Below are 14,083 nucleotides of genomic sequence, written 5' to 3'. Positions count from 1 at the left end.
CTTCTCGGGTACTAATGTGTCATGGACATGCACACCTTACCCGGACAGGTGGTAGTGGATTGCCACCCGTACCCATCTCCTCATGTGGGTTGCTATGATCCAACACCCTCTTTGTATTGTATGTTCAGGCTATGCACCTGTGTGGGGCATGTGGGCATGCAATGCACTACTGCGTACCTTTGCACCCATTGCAGAACATGTCACACAGGTACACTGGCAGCCATACACTTCACAGCTTGATGACGGTACAACATGTGTTGTACACACGTAACACATATCCTGTGGGACATGGTCATATGTACAGGCATGTCCAACAGTCACGTACCACTGCTACCCCTACATGACGGATATGCAGTATATGTGGCGGTACAGCAACTGTCACATGTAATTAAGTCGCAATGCCCCTACCTACATGGCGTGGTACTGCCTGTGGGGGATATGCGTCTGCATCCATGCTGTGCCCATAGCTGACAGTTGTACATCGATATGTGCAACATACCTCATTTGGTGTTCTCATGGGTGCATGTTCAACATGGCTCCGCATTGTTTGTGTCTGTCACACAGTCATTGTTGCACATGGTTTACATGCCAGCCATGGCTTTCTGTGTGTGATTCCATGTACTTCATTGGGATACCATCATTATACATTATAAAAGCGTATTCCAGCCATCACATAGCCTTCCTAGATGACACTGTTAGCCAGCCAGTAGTAGGTGTTCCGCCATCTGCACATAGGTCACACAGTACGAGGGCGGCTGACACCCATTCTGGGGACAGGGTTCTGACAGCTGTGGATGGGTGTGTGATGCTGTCGACAACCATGACTGCACCTGATGGTCACATCTGGATGGGTAACATTCACAACACACACCTACCTTCACGTAGTAACACATCATCTACAACAATGGACATTCCTGCCAGAACAATGTGTGCAGTATGTATGACCACTGCAGGCACCACTGGTGGCCCCCAGCATGGCAGCCAACAGCACCAGTGTATATCCAGTGGAACCATGGGTTACACCATTCACAACACACCTGTCTCAGATGTCCCTGTTGTGGATCACAGTGCAGTTCCACACATCATGTTACACTAGGCATCATGCACTGATATGTTGCGGACGTGTGAACAGCTGTGCAACTCAACATATGCACACATGACACATCACCTGGTACAACATATCTGTCATACAACATGTTATTGTGACCGCCCTGTGATGGCATTACACAGGCTATGTGTACTGGGACATGTGATGGCTCACCGGTATATTCACCCTCTGGGTGTGTGTCTTGCCAAGTGTACAGTAGGCAGTGGTCTGAACACAGGGACACTGTACATTGACCTACTCTGTCACTGCAACTGTTGCCTATGCTCATACTGTACTTATACCGGCATGTGGTATCTGACCACTATGACAGTCCTGGTCGACCACACTGCTGTGGCACACATGACCTGCGGACATCTGCCTGGGGTGTGGAGCACACATGTACATCTTCGCATGCTATACTGCCTCTGTGGTGGTGTCACATGACTGTCTCCAGCAGGGCTGTAACAGGCAGGCACAGCATGGGGTCATGTGGGACAATGCTTGCACCTTCCACTGTGCTGCACACAAGCAAGGCACACACACTAGTGCACCACTCACATTTATCTGCAGTGCCTGGGACCTGCCTCCATGCTCTGCACAGCACACCTGCAAGTACAGGTTGTACACGGATCATACCTCCCAGGCACATACCTGGACTGCAACACACACAGGTGAGGGGATCCCACATCACACAGTGTTTTGCACACATACTGGATATTTGCCGAACACAATGCATCATAGGTGCTCCATGTGCAGATACCCATGTTTGTAACCGCTAGACACATTGTAACACGCAACAGAGCTTACATTGTACACCACAGGTTACATGCTGTCTGTGTTGTCATACTGTACATTGGGCCTCAGACAGCTGTTACTGCCATGTGCTGACAGCAACCCACTCTTCCCTAGAATGGACACCCATGTACCCACGCATGCTTGAGGCATGCACTCCACCCAGCTGGGTGACACATTAAACAACACATACCATACCTACACTACCCTCAGCATGCACAATACCTCCATGTGTCTGGTGTGTTAAACCTGGGGTTATCCCCCCTTTGGTAGATGAACATATATGCTTCACAGCCCTGCTAGCCACACCCTGGACACACACCCATCGCAGCATACATGGAACATGTGTTCTACAGCCAGTACTACTGACGTCTGCTGGCAGGAGTTGTTAATGGCATGACACCCCGGCAGATGGACAGTGTACATAACTATGCTGACACATACCACAGTGCACTTCCGTAGCATGTACATAATGGTAGGGACCATGCTATTCCACACAGAGACATGGCGGTACTGACCTTTTCACAGACGCCATGGTGGTGATCATGTTCCATGCACATCTGCTGTATGGGCACATGTGCAGGCTGTTGCACGGTGGTATATATTCACATGTGTGGGGTGCATCACTTGTCAGCCATGGTGGGTCCTCGTGGTCCATCACATGCTCCAAGGCTAGCTACCTACACATGACTGCCGCACATTGCAGTGTGGGTCCTCAGGCAGTGTGGTGGTATGTCTGTGTTGTTTGGCTACATCCACATTCAATGTCGCATGCAACAGTCACCCAGGCATTGCAGACTGAGATAATGCTGGCAACATGCCAGGCAATGGTGTACTTACCAACAATACACACTCTCACTCACTACAGGGTTGCAATCCATACATGGACATCGTAGTGTCCCTGTGGACACATACATGGTACTGCCATGCAAACGTTATGTCCTAAGACACTGTCCGAATGTCACCTTCCGATCTCCCTAGCTGTTATGTCCCGCCAACCTGTTTGGTATGTGTCTCCACACCAGCCCACTGAATTCACTGCTAGCCTGTTGTCGGACATTGTGTACCTTGACCGTCACACTGCTGCATCTATTGCACTACACATGGGTGGCACTGCATTGCACGTGTGGGACTGCATTCGTACACCCATGACTGGACCATTCTGTATGGCACTGGGGCACATCTCCAAACGTGCTTCACGCACACATTGATGACCTCCATGCCTTTACTGGCACCCTTGTTGGGCTTCTGTGTGCCACAGCACGCCACATACACATGCTGCCCACCTGTCATACCATTGCATGGGTGGTTGGTGTGGTACAGAGGGCAACAAATCAGACATTGTCCTCACATTGCCCTTCAGCACCATTCCACGTTCTGGTATTGGCAACGTACACATCCACCTGCACATCATACCCTGTGTCTCAGGATGTTAGGCTATATGACTCCTGGACAGGACACACAGTGGTGCAAGCATATCATGCTACCTACTACATGCCAGGTACATATGGCATTACACAGTCCTCAGTCATGGGGCCCCTCATGTTCACTATTTGCTTACATACACAACATGCTGTCACAGAGTACTGTCCATGCCTAGATATCCCACATCTACATACCTAGCACCATTATAGCTCCACCAGCTCATACTGATAACAACCATACAGGTGTTGGTGTGGCAGATACATCATGTGGGTGTCATGGCATCAGGATTCATGACACATGGTGCATGCACATCACCTTTGCATAGCAACATTCATCCACTGACTATCACATGGATACTGGCCCCGTACATGCATATCAAATTGTACATGGTTGTTGTACACACAAATGCCCCACATGGTCCTGTGGTTTCCGTATTCCACTGTGGCATGGATACACTTCTGCAGGGCCGCACCTATCTGTACTGTGTGTGATGCTGGTACATAGGTAGCCATTGTACCTGTGGCATACACACATCTACACACGGTCAAGGTTACAATACCACATTCGTGGTGTACCTTCCACAACGGCTATGACTTTACATGGCACAGCATTGTCATGCCATGATGTGTACCAGGCTCAGACAGTTTACATATGCGGCTGACAGATGGAAAACACATCTGTACACATCTGCATACCACATACACAGGGGTGTCTTCTGCTCTGACATGGACCATGTCCTCCGCATTACTGATGCATGTACTACTCATACATGACAATTGCAGTGGGCAGTGTGAACGGACCACTCATGGATATGTGCACACATGCCACATTGCATGGGCTGGGCTTCTGTGTTACTTCCAGACACAACACACACCATGCTGTGGAACATAGGTCCTGTGCACATCCCACAGGGACACACAGTGGCACTGTTCATGTGATAGCTCCCTTGCTGTTTGAGTGACACATAGTCATGGTACCACCACAGCAGCAGTACTGTGTAAACATGCAGTTGACACCCACCTCTGCTGTTCACTGGACACTACCATGGGGAGGTGACACTACTGTGTACACTGCACATGTGTTTACACATGGACTTGCCAGACTTCATTGTTGCCCACATTGCACCTGCTACAGATCGTTTGGGCATGGTTACTTGGTGTTCCTTCCATTTTGGATGGCTATTATGCTATTACTCTGTCCCATATCTACAGGCCATATGTATCCTGTTATTGTACATACCAATAGGCAATAACTCCATTATGCATGATATGCCTGTGATACTGTGTATGATGTCTGTCATATCCACCATGACAGCTTTACATTACACATAGTTGACATAGTATCCCCTACTGCAAGGCATACGTGCACGTCGGGCGCACATTACGTATGACATCGACGGTATATGCCCATACACATGTGTGATGTGACAGTATACATACATGTCCTATCCCCTGCTATGGCACTTCCTTGTTGGACATCCACTGCCAGCATCGGTGTGTGGTGTGGCATTGTTCTCTGTTATGCCCCCCTGTGGCAGCCCTTGTGTTATCCCGGCTGTGTATATGATGTCCCACTGCTGTGCACACGGTGTCCACAGTCGTTGGTATGCTCAGCAGGATAGCACTATATAACCACCTTTCACCACTCTCTGCATTATGGACAAGTATCATTACTTACAAACACCATTCACATACAGTACAGCTTCATCATACACATCATGCGTTACACACCCGTACATATCGTGGGTTCTACATACCTTGTCAGTGTTTCGTTCCGTTTTCGTTCCGTGTATCGGTATTCCTATTTCTTACTCTTTCCGTTGTACACTGCTGGTTCGGTATGAGCATACGGTTTGAGTATCCTGGGAGTCATCCTTATATCCGTCGATACCTGCAACATGTGGGTTCATCACACCAATTGCTGTTCCTCAGTGTGTACTTGTGCGCATATCACCTGTGCATCTACCCATTTGTACATTACACATCGTAACTAGGGTATGGCTGCATTCCTCACCTGGGTGTTGGCTATTTGCCCTACCTTCGTGGAGATGGTCTGTATTGTGTTATGTTATGTGTAACTGCAGCCGCTATGTGTGGCGACAGGTACATTTCGCAGTGGTGTTAGCCGTGGATTGTGTGTGTTGGGTATGGTATTATGTTCGACATGTGGGTGTCCCTGTCCTGACGGCGTCTGTTGATGGCGTTTTGCATTCGGATGTGTAACATAGCTGTTGTATTCCTTTAAACAACAGATGCAAGTATGCATCCGCTGTTGATAGTGTTTCCCACGCGAGATGTTGCGGTTATGCAGCTGTCATTGACTGCCTGTATGTTTGTGCTGCTATTACGGCTTGTATCCCTTTAATATGTACGATGGGGAATATCAGAGGTTGTAGGTGACGGATACGGGTTGTGGGCCTTGCATCTCTACATACACGGTATGCTTGTCTGTGTGCTCCATCCCTGCCTGGGGAGTTGACAGTTAATTGTCTGTTGTTCTGGGAGTGTAGGTTGTGTTGTTGTCATGTGGTGTTGGTATCGCCATGCGTGTGCTTCCTGCATGTATTCCTCCGTCACATCGGTGGTATATCTGTGGTTGTTTGTACGTGACGACTATCCCTTGTCATTCTGTCCCAGATATTTACAGTCATTGTGGTCCTGTACTTGGGATGGCCTGTTTGCCAGTGGTTGCCACCTATTCAGGGGGCGATTGCTTGTTTGACACTTGTAGAACACACAGCGGTGTTTACGGGCCGATACGTGGCCACGGGCAGTACCGGGGTAGCACATGCGTATTTCCGCGGTACATACCTATTGCTGTGTGACTTTGCCGATGTATCGTTTTGCAATTAGCATATCGGTGTCATACATACGGTCATGATTAGTACATACGTCCTTTCCATTTCATGTGGGGTATATTCCTGTGCTACATTCTGGGACATTGTCACTTTGCATCGTTATACGTCGCCACACGCCTAGCCAGGGTGGGGCTCTCAGTACTACTTTGGGACTACTGGTGTACATATGCCTGTGGCTAGTGTACTGTATGCCTATGCATGTTATTCCACTCTGCCTCTAACATGGCACCAACATACACATTTTACAGAGGCACACACATTACACTCGCACAGCGAAACACACGGCACCCTCACCGCACACATACACATACTGCGGCAGTCACGGGGACGGTTGCACACAGTACCTGCGTGGGCCGCATCACCGGCGGCAGTGTCTACCTCCCCCCTCATATCATCATAGTATTACCCACGCATGTACTGTTACTGTACTGTGGCCTGGCGATCATTCCGACTCACGGTTATGCATTTTGGTATGTTGACCTTTCCATGGGTGGCGGTTTCCTCTTCTGTTAAACCTCCCGGATGCTCAGGTTGTCTTTCACTATGTATACTATGTACAGATATCACGTGTTACATCTCTGTCACCTTACATCCCTCTGATTCCCTGTCTTACCTGTAGTACTTATATGTATATGTGTACATATATTTCTATATATGTAATTATATCTATCTACATATCTGTATATGCACATATCTACATGTCTATATGTATACACCTTGCGGCGAACGTTGCAGCATACAGCAATGCCGTCTGCTGTAGGACCCGCGTACGGTTCAGGTGTTGGCATTCCATGCTCCGCTGGCTGTTGGGTGTACAGTGTTTGGGTGCTGCCTATGTTGGAGTCACACATGGGGCCACCCATACGGTACACTTTACGGGTGGTCATGTTTGTGTGCCGTCCATTTCACTGTGTGTGCAGGTAGGGAGGTGTCAGTCCATGGGGCCTACGCTGTCAGAGTATGTGCTATACGTTCCCTCTTTGCCAGGGCATAGGCATATTGGGTATGCCTCCGTCTGCCTACTGGGGCTGGCACAGTGTGTTCATGGTCCTGAACCCTCTGTGCCTGGACTGGCATTGGCAGTTGTGGTGGGCTTTGTGGCCCTTCACCATTATGTCCCTGCAGCAGCTGCTTCTGCAGGATCATATTATGTAGCATGGCACATACTATGAATATGTGGGCACATGTGCCTGGAGAGTACTGCAGGGCTCCACCGGATGTATCCAAGCACCGGAACCGTGATTTCAGCATCCCAAACACACGCTCTATGATTATTCTGGTTTGTGCGTGTGCCTCATTATGGCATTCTTGCATGTGTGTGTGTGTGCATTTCTGATGGGAGTCATCATCCACGGCTCCAGTGCATAGCCAGCATCCCCCACAAGGTGGCCTTGTGGGATGTCCCCCTTGGCGAATACCTGGTACAGCTGTGAGGCATGCCAGATATGGGAGTCATGGTAGCTTCCAGGGCTGCCAGCACACACATCCATGATAATGCCCTGCGCATTGCACACGACCTGGCAATTGATGGAGGGGAATCCCTTGCGGTTTATGTAGCGTCTACCCTGCTCCCCAGGTGGTGACTTGATTTGTATGTGCGTGAGTCTATCGCACTCAGTACCTCTGGGTATTGTGCCACACGGTGGAAGTGGGACATATTGCTAGCCAACTCCTCCTGAGATCTGGGGAAGTATATATGCTCATTGGCATGTGGTAACATGGCATCCAGAAACTGGTGTAGTACCCTGGATGCTGATGCCTGTGAGATGCCCATTATATCCCCAGTTGGCCTTTGAAAGGTACCTGTGGCCAGTATTCGCAAGTTTACACATACCTTTGTGTCCACTGGGATGGGCTCCCCTCTGTTGTTTCTTGTACTCAGGCGTGGCCGGCACAGCTCCACTATTTGCTGTAACGTGTCCCTATCCACCCTGTAATGCTCTACTATCTCCAGGTCTTGTAGCCCCTGGTAGGTTACCCTTGGTCTGAACACTCTCCTTCTCCTCTGAGGCCTACGGTAGTTGTCGGCACCCTCCTCCACAACTCCGTCTGTCTCTAACACATGCTGATGGATCACGGCCACGGTGGCAACCAACATGTACATTTTAAAAGTTCCCTGTGTGTTTACACCTATGGTGCGGCGTTTGGGAATACACGGCTGTGTGTTGTGTGCATTCACACTTTATACTGTTGTGCTGTACACCCAGTGATGTCATAGGGTGTGTCTGTGCGGCCGTGTCTGGGGATTATCTTCCGTGTTTTACCATTGGCACTGCAACGCTGTTGCCTTTGGTGTTGCATTACTCTTGCCTGCAATGGATTACTTTTTGACCTTCCCTTACTGTTTCTGCACGTTGCACCTACTATTTCCTGGCATGCATCCTGCAGAGCCCTGTCATGTGTAGTTTCTGGGACATGGCATATTGTGCGTTTTGTGTGCCGCCGCCGTTATGCTGCCTGTCTACTTGGCTCTGCTGTGTCAGGTCTTCACTCTTTGCAATCTGCTACCGCCCCTACTTTCTTTGCATTCATATGCCTCCCCTATCCCGTTTTGCAGGTTTCTGCATGCAGAGTTGTCAGCTGCCGCCGATTGGCCTTCGTGGGTTGATTACTGTTGATTGCTCATTACTACTCCAATTACACTGCTTCCACATTTCCTCATATTCTCAACATCACCTTCCTGTATCCGATGTTATTTGCGGGGCAAGCGTCACATGACTGGGTTAAGGGAACGTAGTCATCCTCGTGCACATGCACCTCTGCGCGCATTGTGTGCTCTCAGCTCAACTATTTCCCCACATGCCCGTCCTGCAGCTGTGATGTGCAATGTACAGCCCAGGTTTGCTGAGCTCCAATGTGCTTCCTCCTACAGTGGCACACCCCTCTGCAGGTGACATGTATTCCCTCAGAGCCACTCCTCGGTGTATTACCGCTGCGCCGTTTGGTACAGCCTTACGCCGGCGGGGGTTTTGTGATTCAGTATTATCTGCCTCATTTGCATGGCATTGACTACTAATTCATAGTTACCACGCCGAACACTGCCGCGAATCCTTGGCAACCCTTGCACCGTGGATGTGGCTTTCCATGCATACCTTGGTGTATTGTGGCTGTGAAGCTGATGTGTATTACACTGCTGTTTTATGACATTGTCATATTATTTCATTGTTTAGCACCTTCCGCAGACATGTCCTGGGGTTCTGCTGTGAGTTTCTGTGGACATACCATTTATGTTATTATTTACATGTTGTGCATGTTTTCTTTTGACATTCTCTGTGTCTTTCGCCATTGGCATATGGCAACAGTGTGATACCTGACGTTGACAGCCTTCCGTTACTCCTATGTTATGTTTGGGTAAATGTAAACCGTTTTTTTTGGTTTACATTGACGTTATGCTACGCCTGCGCCACTTCGTGGATCGCTATATGCCTTCATTTGCATGGTGCAACACCGCACATGGGGTGTTTAGCATACCTACGCTGGAGGCGGCACAGATCCGGCGCACGCCGGTAGTGCACGTGGGATTGGATCGTACCTGAATCGCTCGGCGGCCATATTTGGCATTGTAACGCCTACGCTATGCGTCCGCCTGGCGCAACGTTCATGAATCCCGGGGTTTATTTATTTATTGATCTATCTATCTATCCATACATCCATCTTTGTTTATTCAGAAAGTCTGATGGGATTTATCCCATTTTCTTTGTAGATCCAGGGAGAAAAGTTCCACAATTATTGCAGATATAAGTACAGAGAACATTACAAAACGCACACATTAAATATTCTGCAATACCACTGAAAACAGCAATGCCTGGATTATTAGATGTTATCAATTTACATAAAAACAAAATGAAGAGAAGACAGGTTCTTGCAGTGAATGATTCTAAATTTCCTAAAGTACTGAATTATTATTTGCATGTTTATTATTTTGCCTCTCCTCTGTCACCATTGAATTTAAGTGATATTTTGACAGTACAGTGCTGTGGAATTGCTTTTTTCCTGAAGTTACCAAATGGGATCACTCTACTTTAAACAGTGAAATGGTGACTTAGGATCACTACATGACAACTGGCTAACCACATTATAATTCTTCACACATCTTAATATTCATGGGTATCAGGCAGGCTTTTAATCCTTGTGTTTCTGAAGTATAGCCAAACAATCCTCTTATGCTGTACAAATGAGTCACAAAAAGTCTGAAATATGGTATGTCTGTAGCTAGTAGGGTTTATTGGCCTGAATGTACCCGTAAAGACTTAAAAAAAGAAAATGTCATGGACATGAAGAAACCATGTAGCTGAAATATTGCTATGTCTTTATGGTGTCATTTTCATATATCCCCAAGGGCCTCTGCTACAGGAGGTTTAAGGTGTTACATAGTGAAGATTCTAACTGGAGATTGATAGTGAGGAGAATTGAGGATTTTCTGACTTTGTTTGCTGCCCCACATTGCTACCCCAGTCCAAGTTTTCTGATCTGCCCATGGTATGGCATCAAACCGGGTTGGACGTCCACACAGGATACTGAAGATGTTATGTCAAAATCTCTCATATGTAACAGGACCACTGGACCTTATGTAAGTAATAGGATTTGGATACATTCCATATTAATGAAGCCCATTACCTGTGTATAGCATAGTGTGTATGTATCCAAAACAGTTCTGACTCACACAGATAAATATTGACATCCAACCAACACAACTAAAGAAACAATAAAGGCAGTTTGTAACCACAGCAGTTGCTTTATTAATCCCAATTTAAAAAATACTAGCGTGGAAACATTTTTATATCTGAAAAAGTTACCTTTTAACCATGGTTTAATAAAACAACTGCTGAGATTGTAGACTACATGCCTTGTGGGTATAGTCCATAGGTAGCTGAGGTTACCTCTTCGTTATGAAGAATCTCTAAACATATCTGAGCCCCACAGTTCCACCTGTATGTCAGCACTAGTACAGCTGGCATTTAGGTTGTCTGCTACAAGTATGTAAAGCCAGCCAGCTTTGCAGGTCTATGAGTGTGTCAGACCAGAGAATTGATTGATTGATTGATTAATTTTCTGTTTGCTCACTGAATAGGTAGGCTGGTCCATTGACCCTTTCCAGACAAGAACCACGCTCTGTGAACTGCATGAACTAAGCATACTAGTGTGTGACAAGGTGCCATTGTTTGTTTCACTGCCTAGCTACATCACAGGTGTGTGTTTTTCTGATCTTAGCTACAATCAGCTGTGTTTCTTTGATGTTAGTAACAATCAGCTTATTGCTTAAATACAATTGTGTGATGCAGGCATTATGTATTGCTGCTTTTCATTTTAATTTTTAAGTAGATTTGTATATGATTACTTTGGGTAATAGTAATGCTGGCTTTTTAGCCCTAATCCATCCAAAAATGTACAACTGTGGAACTAGAGCCCATAATAGCATTGGGCAGTCTTTTTTTTTCTCATATTGTTGCACAAAGCTAATGCCTACCTGACTTTTGATGCTACTTTTGAAAGTTTGTCTCCAAGAGCCATAAACTAATGTTTCGTATCAACCATTTACATTTGTTTCATGTCTAAGTAGTTGATAAGCAGCAATGGATTTTTAAGATTATACTAGAGTCCATTGCAGTTGCTAACCTGCTTTTTGCTTGAAAAACATGTTTGTATTATTTATATCCTGAAATAAAACGTGTCTACTTCTTTGAGCCTCTTTGCTGATATTCCTTTCAATTAATGAATGTTATTAACATTTTTATTTATTTATTATTTGCAGTTTGTTTGCTAGGATGGTCCATTGGGCCACGAGGATCCCATTTTCAATGGAGTCCTGGAGAGAAAAGTTCCATCAAAAAAAAAAATACAAATTACTTAATAGATGCAAGTTATAACAATAGAAAGTACATCAATGCAGCTAAATGGCATTAGTAAAATGCAGAAGCAGAGGAATCTTTAAAAAAGACAATCAAAGTTATATACAAACTTGTTAATTCTATCATTTGCTAACAGAATTAAAAACAATAGGAGGATGTTTATAGCTGTATTAGCTCTTGGAGTATAGCTTAAGTTGGTGGACTTTATGTAAAAACAATAGGAGGACATTTATAGGTGTATTAGCTCTTGGAGTATAGCTTAAGTTGGGGGACTTTATGTAGGATGGGAACAGGAGCATTCCTAGTGGGATGTCAGGTGGGAGTGAAGTAAGGTTTTGAAGGAAGAGTGGCTGCCAGTGGTATGGATAAGAGGTGGGAGTGAATTCCAGAGGCGAGCGAGAGAGAAGGACAGAAGATGTTTGCCTGGTGGGCAGGAAGGTTTATGCAGTTTGATCAGATTTTGGGAGTTAGATCTTAGGAGTCTATCAGGTGGATGCATTTTAAGGGTAATGGCAAGGGAGGGACAGAGAGAGGGACTGAAGATATGTTTGTGTGCTTGGATAAGTTGAATATATGACAGGTAATTGGGTAGCTCTAGCCAGTTCACTTTATGAAGGGAAATACAGTGGTGTATAGAAGATCTGTGTCCTGTTGTGCATTTTGAAGTTTTATTGTAACAGGAAGAGAGTTTTGTCTTGAGGGAGGATTATAGGTTAGTAAGGAGTGGGGCACCATATAGCAGGGATGGGATGAGGTATGTGGTAGAGAGAATAAGCTTAGTAGAGGGAGAGATGTAGCGATTGTGACAATAGAGCATGCCAATTTTCTTGTGAGTTTTTTTATATTTACTTGTAGGTGGGTATCAGTCTTGAGCTAGTCATCGATGAGGACACCATGTAATTTTGCATTAGATACTATTTTGAGAGGTGTATTGTTCTGACTGATGATAGACAATGTGTTTTTGTCTAGGGTGGTGGTTTTGGAAGGGGTAAATATCATGAGTTTGGTTTTAGAGGCATTAATAGCTACATGGTTGTCTAGCATCCATTTTTCAGTGGAGGAGAAGGCATCTTGAGTTAATTTTGTTAGTATGGAGATGGAGGTGGCAGAACATATTGTAGCTGAATCGTTGGTATATTGGATGAGACTAGCATTAGGCATAGTCTGATAGAAGTAGTTTTTGAAAATGTTAAATAGCAGTGGACCTAGAACTGAACCCTGGGGTCCTCCTGTGGTAGTGTTGAGGAATGGGGAGGTAGCTTTTTTCTACTTTACTGCCTGTTGCCTATTTGAGAGGTAACTGCTGAACTAGTTGATAGAAGAGGGGGAAAGATGTAGTTTAGAGAGTCTGGTAAGGAGAAGGTTGTATGAGATGGTATCGAAGGCCTTTAAAAGGTCTAGTAGGAGGGTGGATATAATGTGGCCAGAGTCATGGGCCTTGTTAACGATTTCTAGGAAGGAGAGGAGAGTGGTGGTAGTGCTATGGCCAAGTCTGAATCCTTGTTGTGTGGGAGTTAGAAGGTGGTTGTTTGTGAGATAGGGTAAAAGTTGAAGGTGGATGCATTTTTCAAGAAGTTTAGAAATGGGGCATAAGATGGCAATAGGTCAAAAGTTTGGAATGTTATTTTTATTACCCCCTTTATGGAGTTGAATAATAAAGGGCTTTTTTTCCAGAGTTGGGGTGCATAGCCTTCTGTGATTAATTGGTTTATTAGAATGCAGATGGGCAGGGCTATGGCTTCTGCAGCTGTTTTTAAGAGGTTGGATGTGATTTGATCAGGGGCATTTGAAGTTGGTTTCAGGTTTTGAAGAATTTTTTTATATAGTAGATATAGGGATGGGATTTATGGAGAACGGAGGAGTTTGAGAGGAGGAGGAGGTAGGTGAAGGTAAGGGTGTGGAAGTAGGATTGCTGGTGAAGGTAGAGGTTAGTTTGGCTATGGCATTGATGAAGAAAGAATTAAACTGGGTAGCTAGGTCTTTGTCTGTGGCATTTGGATCGGGGTGTGGTTTTCTATTTTACCTGGGTTAAGGAGAGAGGAGATTCCGTCCCAAAATTTTTGGGGGTTGAAT

General features: G+C 45.9%; 1 protein-coding gene across 1 annotated transcript in view; it reads left to right on the top strand.

Moving 5' to 3' along the window:
• SLC25A21 (solute carrier family 25 member 21) overlaps positions 1–14,083 on the top strand; it is a 2,418,593-nt gene that overhangs the window by 1,759,587 nt on the left and 644,923 nt on the right. The window lies entirely within an intron of this gene.

This window comes from Protopterus annectens, chromosome 6.part0 (genome assembly GCF_019279795.1).
Source record: "Protopterus annectens isolate FY-2018-M chromosome 6.part0, PAN1.0, whole genome shotgun sequence".
NCBI lineage: Eukaryota > Metazoa > Chordata > Ceratodontiformes > Protopteridae > Protopterus > Protopterus annectens.
Note: the sequence above shows the minus strand (reverse complement) of the source record. Positions and strands in the feature narration are given on the sequence as shown.